We start from the raw sequence: 27,358 nt of genomic DNA on the forward strand, positions 1-27,358 counted from the left end.
TATCATTTGAAAAGCGCTCTCAAATATAAGCTATTCGTGTGATAAATTCTGTAAAAACACTCCACTTCGATTGACCTAATACTAAATAAAATACTAATACCCTATCGCAAATGGTACCTAAAATCTATAAATTTGACAGAAGACAAATGCGACACAACTCTTCGACTTATTCCGTTATTTATAACCTTCGGAGGACCCCCTCCCTCCCCCCCCCTCTTCCATGCCACCAGCAGCCGCCGCCCTCCTCCCCGGGGAGCCGGGGGCCCACAATAGGCTTTTGCCACTCTCCAAACGCGTCATGATTTATAGCCGCGACGCCTCATCAAACAACGCTTGAAAATAACAAATAGCTTAGTTTACCCGCATTTCACATCCTTCCAGGAAAGACCCCCCCGTTTTCCTTCACGTTTATTTATCGTTTTCTTTGTCGACTGCGGAGACGGTATGAGGTCCTGGACGCGAATACAAAGACACCCCCTTGGAAGGATATCAGCCTTAATTAGACGCAAATGAAAAATATGATAACACGAGGTAATGAAGACACACAGGGACAATGAGAGACGTCAGAGCAATGTCAGGGTAATTGAGAAGACGGAAATCCACCGTGATTTGTCTAGGGTTCGGAGTCTTGCTGATATTAAAGGTATATAATATTGATACGGATAATATATCAACAAGTATAAATGTTTTGCAGTGGTATTATAACATCTTATTAAACCACGGGCACAAAATGAACAACACCTACTGATGTGTCTTCAAATGGACAAGAAATAAGAAGAATGTCCACTGAATTAGCATGATCATTTCCCAACAAATCCTCTAAGATAAGTAAAAACTTCATGCTCAATAATACCCAGGGAATAACTTACTCCTACAGGAGAATTATAAATATCAAGAGCTTCGTCACTAGTGGGATTCGAACTGCCGGCTGACTGAGAAACGAGGAAGACACAATGACTATAACCACTGAGCTATAATGAGACGTCAGTATTATATAATGTCGCGGCGTATTTGAAAAAAAAATTGACATATACAGTATCTGTATAGTATATATATATATATAATATGATATATATATATATATATATATATATATATATATATATATATATATGTATATGTGTGTGTGCGTGTGTGTAACTAACTCACAAAAGTTTGGAACGTGAATTTGCATAAATAAAGGTATAAGCCACGACGCAAAGTGAAACACTAGAGTAGCTACAAGACTTTTCGACTCAGCGTCCTTTACTTAGCAGACTTTTCTCCGTGGCTTATACCTTTATATATATATATATACTCATAACACCTACCATTGACTCAGTAAGTCACCTCCTCCCTACACTGCTGCCCCAGCAGACGTCACCACGCAAAAAAAAAACAAAAAAAAATCTCCAAGGCACTAGGCACAGCCAATAAACCTTGTTGATTAATATACTACCTGCTGCCACTCCCCTGAATGGGGAACTATCTATAGCCAATATCACAGGGTGATGTCTATATCCCCAGATCCCCCCAGGGGGAATGAATAGTAGGGCACGGGCAGGGAATTACAGCAGTCAATCACAATATGCATACTCAGTTCGCCTACGCCGGGGAAACGGATAACACGATTGAATGGAAATTATCTCGGGAGAGAGAGAGAGAGAGAGAGAGAGAGAGAGATAGGAGATAGAGAGAGAAGAGAGGGAGAGAGAAAAGATTGTTGCCATAACTAGTGCAAGGATTGAGAATTGATCCAGAGAGGAGAGAGAGGAGAGAGAGAGAGAGAGAGAGAGAGGAGAGGTTGCTCCATACTAGTGCAGGGATTGAGAATTGTTCCAGAGAGAGAGAGAGAGAGAGAAGAGAGAGAGAGAGAGAGAGAGAGAGAGAGAGAGAGAGAGTGAAAAGTATATTTCACACTCATGCAAAATTTAAGCATTACAAAAAAGACTTTAAATCTACTTGAAAACAGAAAAAGATTATAACAAACAGCCTGGTATTCCTCTGCACACAAACGAGAAAAGACGAAAAAAATAATAATCTCCATTTCTGAGCTATTCCAATGAGAGAGATGCTACGGAAAGCCAAACAAATAAAAGAAACAATTAATCCCTTCGTTGACGAATACAAAAAATATAGGAGGGAAGGCATTCAATCTCTCAGCTGCAAAACAAAAACAGAAAAAAAAGAGCCAATTGCACAAGCAAATCCACGGGGATCAGATTGTCGTTGAGAATTACGAGAAGATCTCAGGCTGGGGATCCAGACGAAGAGGAACCCAAAATATAGGAGGAGAAATTCAATGAGAATGGAAAGTCAAGAAAGTTCAGAAACTGATGTTGATGTTAGTTAAGAACACAAAGTAAAGAGGGTACAGAAACTAATACTGGTGTTTCTTAAGAACTGAGAGTAAATGAGGTAAAAATTAATGTTGATGTTAATTAAAAATATAGGAGGAGAAATTACATGAGAATGAAAAGTCAACAAAGTCCAGAAACTAATGTTGATGTTAGCTAAGAACACAAAGTAAAGAGAGTACAGAAACTAACATTGATGTTGGTTTTAAGAACTGAATGCAAAGGAAGTAAAAAAAAAACTTATGTTGATGTCAGTTCAAAACATAAAATTAAAAATGAAATGAGGATAGAAAGTCAAGAGAATGAAGAACCTAATGTTGATGTTAGTTAAGAATAAAAAGAAACTACAGACACAAATGTTGAGGTTAGTTAAAACGTGACAGTAAAAATGAAATGAAATCTAAAGGGAAAGTACTTATTAACATGGAAATGAAGTAAAGTACAATAAGGAAAGAGAAAGAAAGTATACTTGTCAATATGGAAATGAAATAAAGTACTTATCAATAAGGATAGAGAAATAAAGTACTAAATTAATATACTAAAGGTTAAATAAAATTAACACCGTCCCCACGCATCTAGAAATATACAGCCTGTGCTCTCATCTGACAAGGTTGAAGTGAAGAAGCATGTGAAAAGACCTGTGAAAAGGCATGTGCAATACATCAAAGAAAAGAGAAGAAATATTGATGATGATAGATGCAGAAAGGGAATAAAAGAATGGGTGGAGGGGGAGAGGATAAATTGACGACGGTGAAAAGAAAGGGTTGAAAAAAAATAGCGATACAACTGATAGAGAAATGGGAAAGAATGAAAAAGATACTTGCAGAGAGAGAGAGAGAGAGAGAGAGAGAGAGAGAGAGAGAGAGAGAGAGAGTATGCAAATGTCAAATTGAGATGAGGACTCAAAGCTTAAAACATCTAAGATGCTTTGGCAAATGCGATCTTCTAGGGAGACCCTTGACCTTGATCCGCCTGACCTTTCCTTAAAAGGAGAGAGAGAGAAGAGAGAGAGAGAGAGAGAGAGAGAGAGAGAGAGAGTAATTTTCAGTCTATTTCAAGCATGATTTCATATTTAAATTTAATGAACTATAAGGAGAGAGAGAGAGAGAGAGAGAGAGAGATTTCAACCATGTTGGTCTTTTCATCTCGGTCAAGTTTCTGTAAAATCTAGAACAGATTTTCCATTCATAACAATTAAGATATAGAATAATAATAATAAAAGTAAAATGCTTGAACCCAGACAGCAATGATTTGGACTACATCGCGAATTATCCAACAGCCTATAAAAAAAAAAAAAAAACTTAATTCATGCCAAAACGACACTTGAAAATAATGGATGTAATTCCGAATGGCTTAATTCGCCCAAAACAACGTTACAATATCGCCAAAAAAAAAATCGAAAAAACAATCCTTTATCAAATTCATCGTTTAACTGGAAGCATTTTGCATTCTCCAGTTGACAAAACAATTCATCGCAGTATTGGGTGACTGACAAATTTAGTTACACCAATTCCGCGTAATTCAGCGAGAGCTTAAAAAAAAAAAAAAAACTACTTACTCGATTAGTTTCAAATTCCACGCGGCCGGAAAAACTCGCTCGTCGATTTTTTTATTTTTTATTTTTATTTTTTGGTAACGTACGAATGTTTCAAATTGATCAGTGGCAAACGTACAATGTTCTAAACTTATCAAATAACAAAAATATAATAGTAATAATGATAATAAATAAAAGGATACCATTTAAAAAACCTTGGCATTGCCAAACAAATTTTAATTCTTGTTTAATTACAGTGACAAAAAAATTTCAATAATTAACAATAATAAAAGTAAAGGATACCATTTAAAAAACCTGGATTGCCAAACAAATTTTAATTTCTTGTTTAAATACAGTGACAAAAATTTCAATAATTAACAATAAATAAAAGTAAAAAAAAACCCAAAAAAAAAAAAAAAAAAAACATTAACACAAACCTGATTGAACAAATATCGGTTGCTTACTTAATAAAAGTGACAAAAACTTCATAGACGACTCAAAGACAAGTATATATGTTTATACACACACACACACACACACACACACACACACACACACACACACACATATATATATATATATAATATATATATATATATATATATATATATATATGACGACCCCAAATTAATTAGACAGAAAAAGCAAAAATCGAGTAAAAAAAACATCCTATAACGAAAAAAAAAAGGAAAACAAAGAAAAAAATCGAGCAAAAACACCCTAATAAGGACCAAAAAAAAAAAAAAAAAAAAAAAAAAAAAAATTACAGACCACGTATCTCTTCCTTAACACATGGGGAAACGACAGGGAACAAAGGTGCCGTAAAGGGAAAAATCCACCTTGGGCAGACACCTCTGTCAGATTAAATTTCACAGCGCGTGGAAGGGTGCCGGGATAAGGTCATGATGACGTGGGCATAAGAGGGGCATTTATTTCCATCCGTATCCCCTGTATCTTGGAGAGAGAGAGAGAGAGAGAGAGAGAGAGAGAGAGAGAGAGAGAGAGAGATTGATTCTGCGTTTAACAAGCTCCTCCAGCAGAGGAGAATTGATCAAAAATTGTTAACAGATCTAATTCAGGTACGTAACTTTTACTTCCTCCATTCTCTCTCCTCTCTCTCTCTCTCTCTCTCTCTCTCTCTCTCTCTCAGCAAGTAGCTATCTCATACAGATATATACTACTCGTTCCCTCCATTCTCAAGACCTCTCCAAGGTTCTCCATTCTCTTTATTTTTCTGATGATTCTATTCTCTATTGAAACTTAACACATTTTCATCACCAATACTCTATCTCCCTCATTTCTCCTCACCCTCCTTCCCTCCCTCACCTCCCTCCACCTCATCCAACGTTTCCTCACAATCCCTTTTCCTTTCTCCCTCCCTCTATCGGCTCAAATTCTGATCTTCCACTCAAAACCCTTTTCGAGTGATAATACGGTCTTCTTTTTTTTTAGTTTCGCTCCTGTTCCAGGCTCCGGTTACAGGTTCCTGTTCCAGACTATTATTCCAGGTTCCTGTTCCAGACTCCTGTTCCAGGCTCCCGTTCCAGACTCCCATTCCAAGCTCGTCTTCCGAACTCCTATTCAAGGCTCCCTTTCCAGACTCCCATTCCAAGCGCCTGTTCCAGGTTTCTGCTCCAGTCCCCTGTTCCAGACTCCCATTCCAAGCTCCTGTTCCAAGATTCTGTTCCAGTCCCGTTCCAGACCCCTATTCCAGACTCTCATTCCAAGCTCCTGTTCCAGGATGCTGTTCCAGTCCCCTGTTACAGACTCCTATTCCAGTCTCCTGTTCCAGGCTCCTCTCCAGATTTCTATTCCAGGCTGCAGTTCCAAACATCCGTTCCAGTTCCCTGTTTCAGGCTCCTTTTCCAGATTCCTATTCCAGCCTCCTTCTCCTCCTCCTGCTCCAGACAAAATGTCACGACTACAAGGACCGAGTATTTTCGTCAAAAACAGTAAAAAGAAAGTGGTTCAGATGAGAATTTTCAGTCGGCTACAACAACTGGTTTGGAAAGTCTGTGCTGGAGGAAATTACAAAGTTAATCTTCAACGGAAACCAACCAGAAGGAAGAGAGAGAGAGAGAGAGAGAGAGAGAGAGAGAGAGAGAGAGATTCTTTTCACACTGGGAGGCTTCACTCAAAGCCCTATGGACTCATGGCATCAAGAGGAAAGGAAAATTGAAAAAGGTAAGGTGGGAATACAGAGTATCACAGAGACTTCCAGAACCTTTCGATGATGGACGAGATTTCACAGTAGCAAATGTGAAACCAGCTGGTCAGCCGGGTCCTACATGGCCTACAGAGAAGAATGATTTCCTTCTGAAACTAAACAGAGCAGTGACTGGAGAGAGAGAGAGAGAGAGAGAGAGAGAGAGAGAGAGAGAGAGAGAGAGAGAGAGAGAATTATAACCTTTAGCAAGGAAGAGAGTAAGGTTTGAAATCTTGAAACACGTGACCCTTTGATTGGCATATGAACTAAAAAAAAATAAAAATAAAAATAAAATAAAAAACTTCGACAAAGGAATATTGTCATTAAAACTTTTGTCATTACGAAATGAATTGAAATTTGAAATTTCTTACGCTGCTCTCGTCACCACTTACCCAGAAAAACCCAACGAAAGAGATTAATTAACGGTTCGCGAGGCAAACTGAAAAGCAGCTTTCTGGATAAAGATTAAATTATTGAAAAAAAAATTGACGTCATTAAATAAATAAATAAATAAAACTGATCACAAGTCTGAGCTCTAACATCCGATTACAACACATTTCCCTTTCATACATCATACACTTTCATCCTTTCATACATTATACACTTTCATCCTTTCATACATTATACACTTTCCACGCTTCCATCATCAATACAATGGCGCCAGCCACCAGCTTACATTACCTCAAATGCGTTTAATGTCAGGTGATAAGGGGCTCTCCTGGCGAAGTCGTATTCAAAGGGCGCGAACAAAGGTCAAATCTGTTACATTCACCTGATATATCAAACGCAACGTAAGCGCATGAGGTCGGAGAAAGGTTGACCTATAACATACTAATCATTTAGCTTGTTAAGCTCACGGTGTGGATCTCCACGGCTCCTGAAAAGCTGGGATGGGCCGCTTCAAATTAAATATTTCATTCACGAATTAACTCAATGGTTTAGCAACCTTTACGTGAGCTATTTGCAGCTTTTTAAAAGAGCTTACGTACACGACTATAATATATATTCGTTTAACCATAAGTACCCATGAACGTATCTTTATCTTTTGCCTACTGAACTATGCATATCGTGATGCTGCTGTGGTTGAATGATACACTCGTGGCCAGATGGATAAGTACCAATGAACGTATCTTTATCTTTTACCTACTGAACTATGCATATCGTGATGCTGCTTTAGTTCAATAATACACTCGTGGCCAGGTGGGCAACGCGAGCTCCGGTCTGGTACTCCGGATGCAGGTTCGATTCTTGGTCCGGACGTCAGAATTCATTCATATTCTTCCGTTTTGGATCTCAGGCTCTGCAGTGACTATCGTATCCGAAAAGGGTGAAGAAATCGAAAAGTTAAGATGGCACCGGGGTTGTTACAATTCCATATTACGTATCTAGTAAAAAGTGACCGGTAGATTGTGACTATACTCCATTCCTCTGTGTTCCCACAGTCCCAGAATAATATAAAAAGCAATCTTCCCTCTAAGTAACCCAGCTCAAGTTGGCAATATACGACCGTCTCGGGACTTTTCGCTTACAAAATTTTTTGAAAAAATGGAAGCTTGTAAAATATACGTTTAAATACACAATTTTAATACTTGAATAAAATCACCAGTGTGTCTATTAGGAGAAAGAGACAATGACTACCCTTTTCCATCTCTGACGGAAATTGCGAGAGCAGCAAATAACGAATAACTGTGCCACAATAGTATAAATGAGGTAGAAAAAGTGAATGGGGGCATAATTCAAAATGAATGAGGTGGAAGATATGAATACGTTCTATATTATCTATGGGGTAGAAATTAATGGGGTGGACATTATAAATGAAAAAAAAAGAGAGAAAGTTTTAAACTGGTTTTGTAATAGTCGGGGTGAAAATCATGAATCATTTTGATTTGACGAAGGAAAAGAAATCGGAAATATTTCGCATTCCAATCAGAAAACAAAAAGTATTTCTAATCAGAATAAGAGTGAATATTACGAGTTGGGATTGATGAATAGGTTAAAAATTTAATGTTTTAAAGTATGAATGGTGAAAGTTTCGAGTGAAACAGCTTATCAAGAATTCCTTTGAAAGTCATGCTTTACAAATCAGGAGAGGGGGTGTAACACTGAAGAACTCGGTATTATGAAAGAAATGGAAATTATGTGGGAAACCATGAATAATGTAGCTATACTAATATGGGTAAAGTGAATATTATTAACGAGAGTGTGAACCAATTCTTGATACTATCCACTACATCAATTTTGTAAAATATCAATTTCTCTTGTTCTTAAAACCTAGACGTCCAACCAGCATCTAGGCTTGATGGTGCAAGTCCAGAGGTCCATACTAGTTAACTTTGTCCCATTTAACACCTTATCCCAGTTCCTCGTTGGACGAGTGGGTGACGTGCTCGCCTACCGATTCGGTAGTCCGAAGGTCGAATCCCCGCTCTGCCAACGTGGAATCAAGAAGAATTTATTTCTGGCGATTAGAAATTCATTTCCCGATGTAATGTGGTCCGGATCCCACAGTAAGCTGTAGGTCCCGTTGCTAGGTAACCAACTGGTTCCTAGAGACGTAAAAATATATATAATCTTTCGGGCCAGCCATAGGACAGCTGTCAGTCAGCTCAGTGGTCTGGTTTAAACTAAGGTATACTTAAAACCTCATCCCACTTAAGGGTTTACTAGAACAAGGGTTAAGCTGGTATGGGGGCCATCTTAATCTAAACCAGATAACCAGAAAGAAAGAAAAGTCTAGTCAAACCACCCCCTTATTCTACAGATTCTACAGATTTCGTGTGTCCCTCCAACAACGAAGCCCCCCACCCTCCACACGCCCTTACTATTCGCGTCAGCGTCGCCAGATCCGTAGGAAATCCAGACCCGGATCAGATGAGAAAGGAAGTTTGGAAGGAACTGAGTTACTGGCGCCTTCGGGAGTGACCGGGAGCAGAGGTTTACGATGAAGCCCCTTGGCCACCTGAATGATTTATATAATGTCTGAGAGAGAGAGAGAGAAGAGAGAGAGAGAGAGAGAGAGAGAGAGAGAGAGAGAGTCTATTACAGGGCACTCTCCAAATACCAATGATCAGCAATAAATGAAGTTTCATTAGTGAACATATCACGTTTGACCTCAGGAAGATATTATGAGAGAGAGAGAGAGAGAGAGAGAGAGAGAGAGAGAGAGAGAGAGAGAGGAGGGGGATATTACAAAGCATTCTCCAAATACAAATGATCAGCAATAAATGAAGTTTCATTGGTGAACATAATAATCACATTTGACCTCAGGAAGTTATTATATGAGAGAGAGAGAGAGAGAGAGAGAGAGAGAGAGAGAGAGAGAGAGAGAGAGAGAGAGAGGTCACATCTTGGACTCCTACGCCGTCACTTCAGAAGTACGAAGTATCAGAGATTATACAAGTCATCAATATGAATTATATAAATAAGTCATAAATGTCAATTGTACGAAATAAGTCAGAAAAATAAAATATTAAAAGTCTAAAGCGTCGAAAGAGATATATGGCAGGAAGTCAGAAATATCAACATATGTAGGAGTCATCAAGAGCAACATAGGTCAAATATCGAGTTATTAGTCAGAAATATCAACATATGTAGGAATAACAAACTGGAATATCAGTCAGAATATTAGTATAAGTCAGATATATCAAGTGACATGTCAGATGTGCAAAGATGTCAGATATACAGAAATATACGTACATATGTCAGATCTATCGAAAAATGTACATCACAAATATTCCAAGTTACGTCATAACCATCAAGACAGATGCGTCAGAACTATCTAGAGAGACTCATGAAGAAATAAATAAATAAATTAAAAAAGCGAGGGCAATTCATCTCTCCGGCGAAGCGCACGCAGCACGTCTCTTTTTTTTCGCGCGGTAATACCCATAATTCCCCTGTTGATGATAAGGATCCAAGCGCGGAATTGCTACGTGCTCGATCGTACTTCTCGCGTGATGGCGCCGAGATAAAAATTGAGTTGGGTCGTTTCTCGTTTCGCTTCCTCCTCCTCCTCCTCCTCCTCCTCCTCCTCCTCCTCCTCCTCCATCCTCCTCCTCCTCCTCCTCCTCTCCTTTGGCAATATTTTTTTTTTTTTTTTTTTTGTGAAGAAATGGTTCTCATTACTACACATTCTCATTTCCACACTTCTTAAAATGAAATAATTCAGCCTGCAATAATTTCTAGGTGTAATGATTCTCATGACGATACTTATTATTTTATGTGTAGTAATGGTTCTCGTTACGATAGCTTTTTCGTGTAATAAATGACCGAATGGAATAATTCCATTCGTAATACTTTTTAGCTGTAATGATTCATACAAGTGAGTTTTAAGAGTAGTGATTCTCATCGAAATCCTTTTTAGGTGTACCCACTGATGCTAAGTTAACGAGAAATGAAAATTATCGAACGATGCAAAATTTTTGTATGAAAAAACTATAATAAAAAAGGCCAGATTTTTTCATTTCCAAAAAGAATATTAATTCCCATTAGCAAAACAGAATATTAATTCGCATTTGCACAAAAGAATATTAATTCACATTAGAAAAAAATATTGGTTTACATTAGCAAAAAAAAAAGAAAAGAAAAAAGAATATTAGTTCCCATTAGAAAAGAGAATATTAATTCCCAGTAACAAAACAGAATATTAATTCTCATTTGCACAAAAAATATAAATTCCCATTAGAAAAAAAATATTAATTCCCATTAGAAAATAGATTAATTCGCATTTGCACAAAAGAATATTAATACCAATTAGAAAAAAAGATTGTTAATCCACATTAACAAAAAAGGACATTAATTCACATTAGCAACCAGTATATCTGCTATGTGAATTTGCCATATACAAGAACAACAATGACATTAGCATCCACCATAACTAAAACGAAAAATCCAACCCTAGAAGAGAAACATTAGAATCCTCAACCAAAATACCTAAAACTACAAAACCAATCAAAAGAAATGGCTAAGCTGTCAAAAGTACACCTCAACGAGCAAAGAACCTCTAATATAAAAAAAACGTCGTGTTTTGAACCTCCAAAATAAAAAACCGTCGTGTTTCGAACCTCCAAAATAAAAAAACGTCGTGTTTTAAAACAAAAGTAAAAAAAAGTCGTGTTTTGAACCTCCAAAATAAAAAAAAGTCGTGTTTTAAACCTCAAAAAAAAACGTCATGTTTTGAACCTCCAAAATAAAAGAAAACGTGTTTTAGACCTCCAAATAAAAAACGCCGTGTTTTGAACCTCCAAAATAAAAAACCGTCGTGTTTTGAACCTCCAAAATAAAAAACCGTCGTGTTTTGAACCTCCAAAATAAAAAAAAACCCGTCGTGTTTTCAACCTCCAAAATAAAAAACGTCGTGTTTTGAACCTCCAATATAAAAAACGTTATTTAAACCTTCAAAATAAAAAACGTCGTGTTTTAAACCTCCAAAATAAAAAAAACGTCGTGTTTTGAACCTCCAAAATAAAAAAAAGTGTTTTAAACCTTCAAAATAAAAAAAGTCGTGTTTTGAACCTCCAAAATAAAAAAGTGTTTTAAACCTCCCAAATAAAAAACGTCGTATTTTGAACCTCCAAAATAAAAAACACGTCGTTTTGAACCTACGAAATAAAAAACATGTTTTAAACCTCCAAAATGAAAGACGTCGTGTTTTACATCTCCAAAATAAAAAAAAACCGTCGTGTTTTGAACCTCCAAAATAAAAAAAAATCGTCGTGATTTATACCTCCAAAATAAAAAACGTCGTGCTTTAAACCTCCAAAATAAAAAAATGTCGTGTTTTAAACATCCAATATAAAAACGTCGTGTTTTGAACCTCCAAAATAAGAAAAACGTCGTTTTAAATCTACAAAATAAAAACGTCGTGTTATGAACCTCCAAAATAAGAAGTCGTGTTTTGAATCTCCAAAAATAAACTCGTGTTTTAAACCTTCAAAATAAAAAAATGTCGTGTTTTAAACCTCCAAAATAAGAAGTCGTGTTTTGAATCTCCAAAATAACAAAAAACCTCGTGTTTGAACCTCCAAAGTGAAAAAAGTCGTGTTTTAAAACCTGAAAAATAACGAAGAACGTAACAATCTCATAATAATAATCGTTTCACTACTCACCACCGAATATCCGCAATCCACGTTAACAAGAAAGTTCTCTGGATGATCAGACGAGGAAATTAAAACTCCGGGACGGGTGGAGGAGGATCTTGGTCACAGCACCTGCAATTGAAATGGAAAACTTTGCATGATGAAATGCTGAGAGAGAGAGAGAGAGAGAGAGAGAGAGAGAGAGAGAGAGAGAGAGAGAGAGAGAGAGAGAGGGGGGGCATTCTGCAAATACCAGTGATCAGCAATAAATAAAGTTTCATTAGTGGACATAATCATGTTGTTCCCCGGAAGTTATTATGAGAGAGAGAGAGAGAGAGAGAGAGAGAGAGAGAGTGAGAGAGAGAGAGAGAGAGAGAGAGAGAGAGAGAGAGAGAGTACATGCCTCGAAATAATGCGCCAATGAATTTTTTGTCACTCGTGGAAGCAAAAATGGCATAGGAATGGATTCTTTGTAATAAACTAATAATAATAATAATAATAATAATAATAATAATAATAATAATAATAATAATAATAAAAATAATAATAATAATTATAATTATATTATTATTATTTTATTATTATTATTATTATTATTACTTATTATTATTATTATTGATCTTGCGTTGTTAAGATACACAGTACTGCGGTTCAGAATCAACATATGACTACGCAAACATTGCCTGAACTGACCTGAACTATCTAATGTTGCTTTTGTGAGTCTCAAAGATAATCCTATATCCACGCAATAATGACTGTAAAGTGAATATATAATTTATATAACATAAATAAGTAAGATAATACAAAATGCACCTCTTCCTTTAACAATTTCTCGCCTTTAAAATGGGTAAGGTGAGGTATTTTTAAAAGTTTGCTAAGCCGGCATATCAATGCAAAATTGCTACATAATGTAATATGACAGCAAAAGTGACACTGCTATGAGAAGAGAGAGAGAGAGAGAGAGAGAGAGAGAGATGGAGAAATATCTGCTATCAATCCTTTGCAAAGATGGCCACTCTGGTTGAGGTGGACAGAAGGAAGGGTGACTAGGTGGTGGTGGTGGTGAGGGAGGGAGGGAGAATAAGGACGGAGGGGGGAAAGGGGTAATAGAGAGGTGTACGGGAGAGAGAGAGAGAGAGAGAGAGAGAGAGAGAGAGAGAGAGAGAGAGAAATTGGGAAGCAGCGAACGCCCCCAGACAATTTTCTCCCTCAACGGCCAAGTGGTTTCGAAAACTTCCGGGGAAGACTTTTCGAAAGGACGCCTGTTCTTACTGATAGCACACCAGTTTCGTGGGTGGATAAGGAGACGGGGGGTGGGGGGAGAGGACCCCACTACCTGAATCCCTCCCTTTACGTGGACTGAATGGACGGACGGACAGGGGGGAGGGGGAAGGAGAGGGGGGGAGGCGGACGTCCCTGGGGATTGGAGGAGGGATTGTCCCTTGATGGCTGTGGATTAATTAAAGAAAGAAAGAACAACTCAAAGGGATGGTGGTCTCCAATGTTATATATATAGCGCAGCGAATTGGAGCTCTCTCTTGGGAAACCAGGAGACATAATAATTACTATTATTATTATATTTTTGGGGAGGAAGAGATATCAAGGCCTTGAACTTGGTTAGTCTTGCAAATTGCCATTTAAAAAAAAAAAGCGTTTGTGAAATTATAAATTATACATTTTTTTCCCCTTTAGCATGGAAGAATGGTTGCCTTATCCATACCCGTCTTATATAATATATAACTATTACTTCATATAAGGCAATATAACTCGAATTATCAGACAGTAATTTCAAAGACGAAATGTTATGTCAATCCACGTACGAATCGGGAAGGTACTTTAGTCAACCATAAGTTTCCCCGACGCAATGTCCTTCGATAAAAATGCATCCAAAAATATAAACGAGAAACTCACAAAAAACAAACATTTCTTTAATTTGTCAATGACAGCAACCAAAGAGCTTGATACTTCATAATATACACAAACACAAGAACACACACACACTCCTCTGTTACACTCGTATTACCTTGAATTCCAAACTAAGCCGGAGAAATAACTTTGCTCTCGACTTTCGAGACGCTTCCGCGCGAGAAGTTATACTTAGTAAATGACAGTTCGACCTTCGAGCTTCAACTAATTGGCTGGTAGGTCACCCACCATTGCCGGAACCACAACAGAAGACCAACACCACCACCAGAGGGACAACAACACAACAGAACACCAACACCAATTTCCGTAAAGTGAGAGAGGGAGTTTGGAGGACGCGAGAGGACCCATTTCCACTACTATAGGTAGAAGGGTACTTGAATGGGCGTTTCCAATATCTAGAATTAGGAATGGTCACCGGGCAGACAGCCAACGGTGATCCCTGTGGTGGGAATGGGTTGCAGACGTGGGAACAAGAGTAGGAAACACTCCAGTTTCTGTACTGGAATGGGAACCAAAAGAGGATATAGGCTTCAATTTCTGCTGTGGAATAGTCCAGTTTACACCCATTTCTGTACTGGAATTGGAACCAAGGAGAAATTCCATTCCAATCTCTCCTCTGGAATGGGAACCAAAAGAGAAATTCCACTCCATTTCTGCTCTGGAATAAGAACAACCGAGATGGTCACTCCAGTAGAAATCCTAGTCACACTTCTGGAATCAAGCAGGAACCAAACCCAGAACTCATTCCATTTACTGTACTGTACTGAATCCTTGTAATGAATCACGCACCAGAATAGAATCCACTATTCAAGAAACCTTCATTTAACAAAGCAGTAGGAGATATATATATATATATATATATATATATATATATATATATATATATATATATATATATATATATATATATATATAAGACTATATCTAACATTACTCTTCTTCATTCAACTATTCATAACAATAAAACCACAAAATTACCCCTTAAAAAAATATTGAGACACTGAAACCAAAACAGAAGACAACTCCCACCCCCCGCCCACCCCCAAAAAAAACTACGAATCAAGAAACAATCATAAAAAGAATTTTCCCAAAAACAAAAAAAGCTAAAACCATTAAAAAAATAGAAGAGAAATGAGACTCCTCCTCCTCCTCCTCCTCCCAAAAATATCGAGACACTAAAATCAAAACAGGAAACATCCCTCAAACAACCTACGAATCCAGAAAACCGTCATGAAAAAGAATTTTCCCAAAAACAAAAAAGCTAAAACCATTAAAAAAAATAAGAGAGAAATTAACTTCCTCCTCCTCCTCCTCCTCCTCCTCGTGCAGCTGGTTCTGGATTTTCCTTCCTTTTGGGGTGATAAATGAGAGACCCTCCCTGACTGACACGTGACATTCTGAGGGGATCATTCCCCCGTCAGGAGAAGTTCCCCTGCAGAAGACACTCGCCCGACAACTGAAAAAGGCGAGAGCGGACGTAAGCCGGCGCTGGCGATGAGTGAGGAAGAGTTTGTGCAATTGTTGAAAGAACAGAAAAAAAAAATAAAAAAAATAGAAAAAAATAAAATCAATATTGGACCTGACGTTCCTGAAAATAACTTGGAGAAGCCCTGTGACGGTTGAGCAATAATAATAATAATAATAATAATAATAATAATAATAATAATAATAATAATAATGATACTATTAAAAAGGATGGCAGAATTAAGCGAGTTAATTTTATATATTGTTTTTTTCTATTTTCCTTACAATTCGCTTCTCAGGCTCAGCGATGTTTCTGAGTAACTGGCCGATATTCATATTGGGAATTTTCAAAAAATTGTAAATGCTGAAGGAATCTTTTATTAGAACAGGATATCAGGTCCAGGTCAAGTAGGGGTCGTCGTCAGTGCCGGTATTATATAATAATAATAATAATAATAATAATAATAATAATAATATATAATAATAATAATAATAATAATAATAATAATGGCAAGGAAAAATTGCAAATAGCATTCAGAAACGGAGGAAAAATTGAAGGATACACAACAAAGAGATATTAGTGGCATACTATTGATACCTGGGAAGGAAGACGTGCGTATAATAAATAATATATATTATATATATATATATATATATATATATATATATATATATATATATATATATATATATATATATATATATATATATATATATATATATATATATATATATATATATTATATACACGTGTATATATATATATATATATATATATATATATATATATATATATATATATATATATATATTATATATATATATATATATATATATATATACACGTATATATATATATATATATATATATATATATATATATATATATATATATATATATATATATATCACGTGTATATATATATATTATATATATATATATATATATATATATATATATATATATATATATATATTAACCTGGGAAGCAACGAAGCACAAAAATCTCAAGGTATTTTCATCAATTACCACTATCAATGAAGCACATGACATTTTGTAATTACTAGCCCAGGTCAATTACCACGCCCACAAAAATCTCAAGAAGCCACCCCCCCCCCACGTCCCACCCCCTATGGGATTCAGTCAATTACGACATCAAAGGAGCAATGAAGAGAAAGAAATTACTAAAAAAAAAAAGAAAAAAAAATTAGGCCAAAGAACATAAAGAATATCCCCAAATGACTTGACCTATTTTCACGTAGGTGGAGGCGGGGTCAATGACCCTTTACTTACGGAGACGACGCAACAACCTTTTCGAACCAACCAAACCACATTTTTCCTTTTTCGCAAAGGGCGTAAAGGAGCCTTTTTATTTTTCATTTATTTGTTTTTACATATGGCGTGAGGGAGCCTTTTTATTTATTTATTTATTTTTACATATGGCGTGAAGGAGCCTTTTTTTTCTTTTTTACAAAGGGCGTGAAGATTATTTTTTATTTTTTTTTTTTTACAAAGAGCACGACGGAGCTTTTTTTTTCTCCCACAGAGGGGTGAAGGAGCATTTTTCTTTTTTTTCACAAAGCGCGGGAAGGAGATCCCTACCTCCCCCCCTCCATACCCCCGCCACCGAAGAAGGATGGCAATTACCGTGACGGACGAGGGCGCATCGCTCCATCCTGAAGGAGTCAATGGGGGATTAGCAACGCAGACAAATGGGCGGCCGAAATGGACCTCCTCCTCCTCTCCCCCGGAAGGCACCGAAGGCGCGGGGCCAATTTACTCTCTCTCTCTCTCTCTCTCTCTCTCTCTCTCTCTCTCTCTCTCTCTCATATTGTTTCTTGGTTAGGGCAGGAGGAATGATACTAAATTCGATAAATACTCTCTCTCTCTCTCTCTCTCTCTCTCTCTCTTACATCGTTTCTCGGTAAGGGCAGTAGGAATGATCATAAATTAGCTGTAATTGTGTTCTCTCTCTCTCTCTCTCTCTCTCTCTCTCTCTCTCTCTCTCTCCTTTCTGGACGTGGAAAGATGTGGAAATTCCGTGATGAGTTTTGAATTATGGAACATCTGGAAATAGTGAGGGAAGTCTTCAGGGACGGCGGACTCTTCTTCATGTATACCATACAGGCAGTCGTGTATGTATACGCATACGTATTGACGTTAGTTAGTCCTTACGTACATATAGACTGCGAATAAGAAAAATACTACAGGTCAAAACGGAAAACGTCATAAAAAAATTACTTAAAATCGCCCTACGATTTCCAAAATACAATAGTCCTATAGTATATTACATGGATAGTATACATACTAATATACGCCCTACCTTGTATGCATACGTACTGGAGTATATTAATTCCTTTCATAAGTACATACCTTACAAATATAACGAAAGTACACGAAAAAAATACCACATATCAAAACGTGTAAAACGTCATAAAAAAATTTACTTGAAATCGCCCCACACGAATTCCAAATTACAATGTAGTACAGACGTATATTAATACGGATAACTGTATACATACTAATATACGCCCTACCATGTATGCATACGTACTGGAGTATATTATTCTGATGAAAAAAGTCAAAAATGGCATGTACATGATTATTCGAAATCACCCACCAATTCCAAAATACAATGTAGTACAGGACTGACTGAGAAATGATACAGTTGAGTGAAATGACGCGTGTTTCGTACGTACATCAGATGATGTTGAATTGAAACGATGTATGTCATTGAAACTTAATGTATAAAGAATGATTTGATGATGCGAGCAGATTAAAAGGGCACCGAAAAAGAAGAAAATATATATGGAATATTTTACACCGAGTAGAAAAATGCAGTTAGAAATATATTATTATATATATATATATATATATATATATATATATATATATATATATATATATATATATATATATATATATATATATATATATATATATATTATATATATATATATATAAAATATTAATCATCCAAACGTCTTAGTATAAAAAGGCGAACACTTTACAAGAAAAATTGTTATAAGAAAAATCTTCGCATTAATAACTTTAAAAAAAATATTATTTCTATCTCAATTTCCTCAGAGCCTTCGAAACCTGATCTCCGCCAGAGCATGAGACACAAAAATAGAATCACTCCAGCGTAATGATAACGTAATCTAATTCATTTTTCACAGAAGGATAGGCCCAAGAAGGCCAGCCAGCTCTTGCATGAAACGACTTCTGAACACATGGCCAATGTCCCTTCAGAAATCATAGAGGATCCAGAAATTCTTTATAAATATTCGTAGGCCTATGCCGTCTACAACAGTGGTGACGTCTTGATAGAAGACGTTTAGAATGTCAGCCACGTGGAAACTTCTTCATAATAGGCCTCTGACCAGCTTCGAAAACCTGCTATTTCGATTTCCAATTTGTAGGCCTATGTCGTCTATCACGGCGTACGCTTGATGGAAATTAGTTTTGCTAATCTCAACTGGAAACTGGAAAAACCAGGACTTACATTCTCCCTCCGTCTACCGAAGGTGGTTCTTGAGGATATGAGAGTACATAGGCCTAAATCCTGAATATCCTCGATAACAGTGTCAGTACACACGATTAAAGGTATCACCTGATCGTTCCGTCTGCTGAAGGAACCCCGTCCTTTGGATCCTGACTCCGAAAACCGACGTCGCGAATTTGAAATATGAACTGGAATTCAATAATTCGACGAATTGTGCCAATAACGCCCTCCCCGATGAAGCTCATAATGGCTAAGAGGATATCGGAAAAGTCCTAAAAAGAAAACGATACACAAGAATTAGAAAATGTGACGAAACTATATTAGTGGTAGTCTACGGGACTGGCAGTAGTAGTAGTAGTGTCAATACAAATTTGCCTTTGTAACGACTCCCACCGGAGTCTAGCCTCAGCCCGAAAACTCCAGCGCGTTATCACACTTGGGAAATTGGACCTTAAAACAGATTTATGTTAAGCGGCTCTAATGAGCTGCAAATTCTATCTCAACATTTTTTTCCCACGTTAATTAAAACAGCCTCATTAGCGAGGGCGTGGGCGAGAAGGGGGGGAGGAGCTGGGGGGGGGGGGGGGTGGGGGGGGGGGGGGGGGGAGAGGTTATATCTGATAATGCCAGCCGTTGTACATCAGATAACGTTAGGATGTAGTAACCGTTTTGGGTCATATTTGCTGGGTATTCAGGATCTCGTAAAACGGAATCCATGCCGTCAGCTCTGGGGTGTCAGAGCCTGCAACTCATGATGGAGGAGGAGGAGGAGGACGAGGAGGAGGAGGAGGAGGAGGAGGATGGAGGAGGAGGAGGAGGAGAGGGATGAAATACCTTGTCTTTTTACCTATTAGGAACTGACAAAAGCTGACCCGTCAATGATTTATGAAAACTCACCTATATCATTGTTGGATCCCTAATAGAATTTTTTTTCATTCACACTGGCGCTCTGGAAATTTCTCTACCCTCCAGTGTTCCCTAAATACTTCCTACTAGCTATTTACCTTCCTACTATGAAGAGGCGGGTCTTCCGCTTTACCTCGATAAGGGCAATGAGTTGCCGTTACCATCGGCATTCGCACCAGATACATTTTTTTGTTTTGTTTTTTGTATCGAAGTAAGTTGGGGTTAACGAAAAAAAGTCACCGGGATTTTGTTTCTTTCAAATGCATATTACAATGGCGTCGCAATGTCTGAGGTCTATTTTGCTGAATGTGGAAAGCAACTATATATACATATATATATATATATATATATATATATATATATATATATATATATATATATATATATAAAAAAAGAGAGATAGAGATCACTATGACCACAACTCTACATTTGAAAATGAAAACAAATCGTAGAAGGAACTTTCCTGATGAAAACACAACATATATACTTAAAATGTCCCTAAAAATAGGGGAACATTTCCTAATAACACAACATATACGTTAAATGTCCCTAAACATAGGGGGGAACTTTCCTAGCGAAAACACATGTCATATATACTTCAACTTTCCCGACAAGCTGAAGGAACCTTCCTGATAATAATAAAGTGTATATATATATATATATATATATATATATATATATATATATATATATATATATATATATATATATATCCTTTAAATATCCCATACAAACAGGGGGAAACTTTCCTGTACAATATTCACAGCTCCTTGACAGATGACCTTCCATAATTCACCGTAACGAAAACGTCAAAACAGCCGGGACCAACCACCATAAGGTCGCTCTGCAAACAATGATGCAGCGCAGCAAACGAAATTCTAACAATCCCGAACTAATAAGGTCAGGACGGAGGGGGTGGGGGGGGGGGGGGTGTCACCACCATACACCCCAGGGCAGAGAAGGGAGAATCTACTCCTCCTACGCAGACACAGAGAAGCAATGGCAACCCAATTAGCGCTGCTGCCTGTTTGGGAATTCCTACCGTGACAATGAAGAGAATTAAAAAAAAAATAATAATAATAAGGAATGACTCCACGAATGAACTTCCGATGTAATGAAGCGGAGGACGCGATTCAGAAATAAGCTGACGTGTGAGAATAATGACCAATTTACCTATATATTTAATGACGTCGCCTTGACGTAGACTCACGTAGAAGCAAATAAGCGATGCTGGCTTCTTCTTCTTTTTTTTTTTTTTCACGTCACTGGAAAATGGTGGCGAGGTGTTTGAGAGCGAGCGAGGAAAGTGGAAAGGGAATTTTGCTATTTGAGTTAAATGATGAGATATTTTCGCTAGACAAAAAAAATAAAAAAATAAAAAAAATAATAAGGCTGCGCTGCAGAAAACATGAACGAGATCATTCAGAGCCACGCTGAAAATAGTAAATAGGTCTCCAATCTATATCTGCTTAATATTTGGGCCCACAAGGGAAAGCCTAATTAATACTTTTAATATAATTCCCACATAATTACAACCTGACGTAAAGGAAAAATCTTATAATAGAAATTTTACTCAAGAAATACAACGACGCACTTAGTAAATTACTGATAATGAGCTAACAAAATCAAAATCCAACAGACAATAAAATACCAAAGAAAATATTTAAGAAATTGATCTTGCAATTAATTAACTATAAAAAGCGCGCAGGAGAATTCGACAAAACAAGCGTATCAGCCATTAAAAATAATGGGACTCGAATATACGTTTTTATAAATTCACATAGTCTGGAAATATAACAGCAAATTTCTCTTATACTGTGACTTTGTACAATTATTACATTGGAACGGAAAAAACATTATCAGCAGCCTTTGGAAAGTACAACATTAATTTTTAATCAATAGAAAACCAGACGGTTATGCCAGCACGGGCTCTTGCCTAAGAGTGTTAGTGTGTTGTAGAGCAAAAGTAAGGAAACGGTTGAATATTTAAAAAAAAATATTAACAAAGTACAACAATAATTTTTAATTAATAAAAAACCAAACAGTTATGCCAGCACGGGCTCTTGCCTAAGAGTGTTAGTGTGTTGTGGAGCAAAAGTAAGGAAACAGTTAAATATATATAAAAATATTAATAATTTCAAAAACACCTAAATCATCTGTTAGCGAGCGAAACGTTCCTCTCTCTCTCTCTCCTCTCTCTCTCTCTCTCCATTCCAGTGTTTGCTACGAGGACCACTTGCAGCAGGATTACTGCCGTAATTCCTGCAGGATTACAGTTGATTGCCCAAGCACTCCTGTGCTTCCAAACGCAAAAGCTTCACCGGAACAAGAGCAAATAAATAAAATAAAAATACGCTGTTTTTTTTATCGATATATATTTTTTTTCATGGGTATTATTTGTCACGAATAATAACAAGCACGGCTGTGGTTGGAATGAAATGGGGTGTATGATTTAAACGGCGGCATGTTTGTATGGATGTGTATGTGTATATGTATACATAATATATGTGTATATATATCTATATATAAAATATATATATGTATATCAACATAAGATGAACCAGAAAAGTATATCAATATCATCTCTCTCTCTCTCTCTCTCTGTTACTATTGATAAAAAAACCAATAACGTGGTTTTAAGACAAAATTGCATAAAAAAACAGACATACGTCTCTCTCTCTCTCTCTCTCTCTCTCTAACTACTGATAAAACAGAAATAGAACCCAACGCCATGCTTTTTCGTCGAAATAAAACTACGCAAATAAAACATTTTTCTTTTTTATCCTTTACATCCAACGATATTACGCAATCCTTTGATGGGATTTTGGCGCAACAGAAAACGCTAAAATGCCGACACTCATTAACCTGTGATCAATTATTTCCATTCAATGTCCGTGTGCGCAAAAAAAAAAAAAAAAAAAAATTAATTTCCCAAGTGGCACGGAATTAACTCGTGTTTCTGTCGAGTGGAGAGAGAGAGAGAGAGAGAGAGAGAGAGAGAGAGAGAGAGAGAGAGAGAGAGCCCTGCACAAGCGGACGCACATAATCCATCCATTAAGGTAAAAGGAGCTTAACTTCCGGCGCCCGACCAAGCATGGCCACATTGTTGCTGACAGCGCATTTATACCTTACTACGCTTTTACTTAGGCTGCCTCCTTCTGCGCCTTCTAGGGAAGGGTCTCTCCTGACGAAGGGGACCACTGGGGGGTCGGAAGACCCCGGTGTCGAAGAAGGTATTTGAAGGCTCCTGGGGTTGCGGGGTTGGGGGTGTCAGAGTAACTGGGGTAGTCAGGCGTGGTGGGCGAAGATATTTATAGAAGGCACTCGGGGAGGCCCTTGGGTGTGCTAGGTGAGTGGGGGGGAGGAGACTTCGCGATGAAGAATATATACTGAAGAATATAAAGAATATATGAGTATGTTGATATAAGGAATATAAGTCGAAACGATAACCCACTAAAAGACCAGATATATATTTCTACTAATCTAAGAAGCAAACTTTCCCATGACAAATGATATCGCGCCCCCATCATCATCCTCTTAACGAGAAATGCCCAGTACTGCTGCTGTGGTAGCCTCAGAGAGAGAGAGAGAGAGAGAGAGAGAGAGAAGAGAAGAGATTTAAGCTCTATTCCCGAGGAAGCAAATGCGTGCTAAAACATCTAAGGAGGTATCATTATCTTCGGCGTAGCCAGGCAATTTGCGACTCTTTTAGACGACCGTACCACGAAATGGGCCCGAGTATTATGGTCTCTTGGAAGGAGGAGGGAGGGAGGAGGAGGAGGAGGAGGAGGAGGGAGAAGAAAATAGAATATGTGAGGCATTTGCAAAGTGGAGGAGAGGAGATCAAGTTGGGGGAGGAGTTGGAGAAAAAAATATAAGCGATTTTCGCTTGACAGAAAGCTTTATAAGGCTATTCCCTGCTAACGGTCCCAAAGATGGAATAATCTTTATGGTACTTAATCATTCCAAGGATACTCGAGCTACACACACACACACACACACACACGTCTCTCAAATTCAGCTTATTACGTATTTACTTATTTCTAGATAACATAAACTTATCAGCACACGTTTATTTCTCGATGACAAATTTCCTAGATCACAAGATTAATAAGATGATAATCCTGTAGTGTAAATATTGACAACATAAGACTACAATGAACCAATTCACAGACCAAAACCGTCGGCAATATAGACAATACAGTGCAACAAAATAAACAATACAGTGCAACACCGTAAACATTACAGTGCAACACTACAAACAGTACAGTTCAACACTGTAAACAATACCGCGCAACACCATAAACAATACGGTGCAACACCATAAACATTATAGCGCAACACTGTCAACATTACAGTGCTATGCTATATGCGATACAGTCCAACACTAAACTATACAGTGCAACACCATAAACACTACAGCACAAGACTGTAAACATTACAGGCAACACTGTAAATTATACAGTGCAACACTATAAACATTACAGTGCAACACTATATACATTACAGTGCAATACTATAAACAATTACAGTGCAACACTGTAAACAATACGACCCTTAACTTCGTATACACCTGAAAGAAAACGAAACTATAAAACGTCCCAATTTCGTATATGAAAGACTTTCCATTACTTAAAAAAAAAATAAAAATAGACAAAAAGCAATTTGAGCACATCTATCTATATGTCTCTTACCTGAGATTTTAACGATTAACTCAAGTGGACTGGAGATTACTGCTGATTCTACCCAGTTCTCCACTAAAGGGATTGGGCTGTATATTTCTTGTGTTCCCCTTACCCTTGTTCATTAATGGCTGTTGGAATCACAAGGGTTTTCTCTATTTATATGTCTGTCTTTATTTCCCTAATGATGCTTATACAAGATCTGTTTTAAATGAACCCTTTATACTCTCTCTCTCTCTCTCTCTCCATTTTCCATTTCCAAAACATCTTTTTACCTTCTATCTCTTCTATCACTCCTTCCCGATACATCTCTATCTCTCTCTTCATCATCCTTTTCCAATGCATCTCTCTCTCTCTCTCTCTTTCTTCACCACCTTCCCTTTCCAATACATCTCTTCCCCCCACCCCCCTTCTCTCTCTCTCTCTCTCATCCCTTTCCAATACATATCTTTCCCAACTCTCTTTCTCTCTCTCTCTCATCCCTTTCCAATACATCTCTTTCCCCATCTCTCTCTCTCTCTCTCTCTCTTCTCTCTCTCCCTCATCCCTTTCCCAATACATTATCTTTCCCATCTCTCTTTCTCTCGCTCTCATCTCTCTTTCTTCACCACCCTTCCCTTTCCAATACAATCTCTTCCCCCCCCCCCCCCCCTTCCTCTCTTCTCATCCCTTTCCAATTACCCCATATTCTTGTCCCATTTCTCGCTTTCTCTCTCTCTCTCTCAATACCTTGTTTCCAAATACATATCTTTCCCCCAATCCCAACTTTCTCTTTCCTCTCTCTCATCCCTTTCCAATACCCCATTTCCAATAATTCCCCCATCTCTCCCCCATCTCTCTCTCTCTCTGTCACATCCCTTTCCAATACATCTCTTCCCCCGTCTCTGTCTTTCTCTCTTTCTCTCTCCCAAAGACCTAAGACAGCCTCCCCCCCCCCCTCCACCCATCGCCCCACCCCCAACCTTTCAAATAAACTTCATTGCTAATCCGTTTTCCATTTTCCCAATACGCCCCGGGTACTCGTCAGAACAGCTTCGCTAACGGCGGGCATAAAACGGACATGAATTCGTTATTTCTCTCGCCTTCATAGCTAAACTTCTCGCGAACATCCGGAAACTTCGCGAAGATATGGCCCAATAACTTCATTAAAATGAAAGGTACTCCAGAGCCCGTGAGGGAATATTCCCTGGGACCGACCAGCCAGCCAGCCAGCGTCCTTAGCTTCATTTTGGAGAATGGAAGCATGTCTAGCTTCCAGTGGGCAATTAACCACACAAATCGACTTCCAAATCCATAAGCGACTAATTCAAAAGTGACTATACTCTGTTTTTTCCATCTGTCCATCCGCCTGTAGTGTTTTCGCATGGTAACACTGCGTCCCAGGCTTTAAATAGTTACGCTGTGTAAGTTTAAGGTAAATAGAAGGATATCTGGGTGTACATTTGCAACTGAAAAGTGTTTTAATAATTCACTGTATGCGAATTACACCGTTAATATGCGAAATAGGATATTATTATAAATGTGGAATGTAAGCTGAATGTAACTATCTAAAGCCCGGGACGCAGTGTTACCATACGCAAACACCACAGGCGGGTGGATAGATGAAAAAAAACCGAGTATGGTCAGACATGAAAAGGAATTATATCGAAATGAAAACTAATCCCCAATGATCAGTTCAATGTGCCCTGCAAATATTAGAAGTGAGAAACTAATTCCAGTGGCCAGTCAAAACTAATGCCCAGTGATCAGTTCAATGTGACTTCCAAATACTAGCAGTGAGAAACTAATTCCAGTGGCCAGTCAAAACTAATTCCCAGTGATCAGTTCAATGTGACCTGCAAATACTGGAAGTGATACACTAATTCCAGTAGTCAGTCAAAACTAATTCTCTGTGAGCAGTTCAGTGTGACCTGCAAATACTGGATTTGATAGACTAATTCCAGTAGTCAGTCAAAACTAATTCTCTGTGAGCAGTTCAGTGTGACCTGCAAATACTGGAAGTGATACACTAATTCCAGTAGTCAGTCACAACTAATTCCCAGTGATCAGTTCAATGTGACCTCAAATGCTGGAAGTGAGAAACTAATTCCATTAGCGAGTCAAACTAATTCCCAGTGATCACTTTGGGCACCGTTAGGAATTCTTGGATGTGGGGAAAAAAAAAAAAGGAATTTTCACAGATCAATCAGACATGACTGAACAGCTTATGGGTGGTATGGAAAATCAATTCCTGTGACCAGTGAAACATAATTTAGAAGTTCTGGAGTATATGCAAAAGTAATTCTTAGCGACCAATCAGGCATAATAATTCTGTACAGTGATATCAAAAGGCAATTTATGTGAGAAAATCATAATATCTCTCGCTGCTGATAAGGCATATCATGTGCACACGCAAAATATAGGCTGCGACTACGAATGTCATATATACATAAAAAAAAAATATCGTTACTGTACATGAAGGTTATTAGCAACGACAAAGTAAAATTAACAAGACAACACTGTAAAAAAAAAAAACACACACACACACAGCCTTATTGTGCTTACAGTCTTAAAAAGAAAAAAAAAATCTTATAAATGCCTCCACCGTCTACGGTCTGACATTTCCAATGACGTCACGATCTAAATATAGTTTACCAATCTAAACACTTGATAATATTTTTCAGTAAAGCCTCCATCAACTCCACCTTCAGTAAAGGAAGAAGAGCCAGGAGGGCCACCTGAC

General features: G+C 37.6%; 2 protein-coding genes across 3 annotated transcripts in view; one reads left to right on the forward strand and one right to left on the reverse strand.

The window, feature by feature from the left end:
- The window catches only part of LOC135207954 (set1/Ash2 histone methyltransferase complex subunit ASH2-like), a 343,757-nt gene that overhangs the window by 296,165 nt on the left and 20,234 nt on the right, over positions 1 to 27,358 (reverse strand). For both annotated transcript variants that reach the window (XM_064239974.1, XM_064239973.1), the window contains exon 2: positions 12,184 to 12,285. The gene's annotated coding sequence lies outside the window, so the exon portion shown is untranslated. The remainder of the gene's footprint in view (positions 1 to 12,183; positions 12,286 to 27,358) is intronic.
- LOC135207952 (calcium-activated potassium channel slowpoke-like) overlaps positions 1 to 27,358 on the forward strand; it is a 488,829-nt gene that overhangs the window by 264,272 nt on the left and 197,199 nt on the right. The window lies entirely within an intron of this gene.

This window comes from Macrobrachium nipponense, chromosome 34 (genome assembly GCF_015104395.2).
Source record: "Macrobrachium nipponense isolate FS-2020 chromosome 34, ASM1510439v2, whole genome shotgun sequence".
Classification (NCBI taxonomy): Eukaryota; Metazoa; Arthropoda; class Malacostraca; order Decapoda; family Palaemonidae; genus Macrobrachium; species Macrobrachium nipponense.